The following is a 1129-nucleotide window of genomic DNA, read 5'->3' on the forward strand; positions in this document are numbered from 1 at the left end:
AAATACGTAACACCCCCCCCCCCCCCCCCCCCCCAGAATGATATATTACCTGAAAGCAGAGACCCCGGAGAAAAAAACGGCGGCAGTTGCAAATCTTTATATCGCATGATATTCGTGCACCTCTTTATCAAACCTAAAATTTCAGTAAAAAATAAACATAAGTTGATTTTCGTACCAAAAACCAACATATAATACTCATTTCTTGTGTGAAATATAACGGACCTTTCCTGCTACCCCCCGATACCCAAGAAACCGGTCCCGGGCCCACAGGAGGGGCAAAGGAGCCGGGAAGGTGAGGGGTGTTGGGTGGAGGAGGTGACTTTGTTTACCGGCCCCTGGAATAGATCCGGCGGCTTTTCAGCTTCCAGAATCACTTCCATTGTAAAGCCGGCAGTCGGCACTGCTTGGAGTCTGTTTACAGGAGCCTGCTGCCAGCACTGTATGCCTTACATCCCTGGCAGTTAAAGGGTTAAAGGAATTCTAAAGCCAAAACTTTATGTGGTGTGGGGTTGAAACGCCTGTCAGGTCTTCATGCGCTTTTACTTTTATCATGGTCATTGGGACGAAAAGCGAGGGCAAAATCCAACATTTTGTGTTGTCACCAGAACAGGAATAGTGACAACTGTCTAAGTGAGGATTTATCTTGCCGTGGATGGTTTTCCTGCCATTTTCTCTTGTGTCTACAGGACAGGAAGTAAAGGATTGTAAGCTCTCAGGGCCCTCCGTACCATCTTGTCTTGATTTGTATTGTAGCTGTAATGTCTTCCTTATATTGTAAGGTGCTGCGCAAACTGTTGGAGGCCCACCGGAGAGAGGAATGAGGAGAGAGAGAGAGAGGAATGAGGAGAGAGAGAGTGAGGAATGAGGAGAGAGAGAGAGTGAGGAATGAGGAGCGAGAGAGAGGAATGAGGAGAGAGTGAGAGAGGAATGAGGAGAGAGTGAGAGAGGAATGAGCAGAGAGAGAGAGAGGAATGACGAGAGAGGAATGGTGAGAGAGAGGAATGAGAAGAGAGAGGAATGAGACGAGAGAGTGAGAGAGGAATGAGGAGAGAGAGGGGAATGAGGAGAGAGAGAGGAATGAGGAGAGAGAGAGAGGAATGGGGAGAGAGAGAGGGGAAGGGAGAGAGCG

At 48.3% G+C, this 1129-nt stretch overlaps 1 protein-coding gene across 5 annotated transcripts in view; it reads left to right on the plus strand.

Moving 5' to 3' along the window:
• EXOC6B (exocyst complex component 6B) overlaps positions 1-1129 on the plus strand; it is a 262345-nt gene that overhangs the window by 18030 nt on the left and 243186 nt on the right. The gene's annotated exons all lie outside the window — the stretch shown is intronic.

The sequence above is a fragment of the Nanorana parkeri genome, unplaced genomic scaffold, assembly GCF_000935625.1.
Source record: "Nanorana parkeri isolate BGI_ZX_2015 unplaced genomic scaffold, ASM93562v1 scaffold507, whole genome shotgun sequence".
Classification (NCBI taxonomy): Eukaryota; Metazoa; Chordata; class Amphibia; order Anura; family Dicroglossidae; genus Nanorana; species Nanorana parkeri.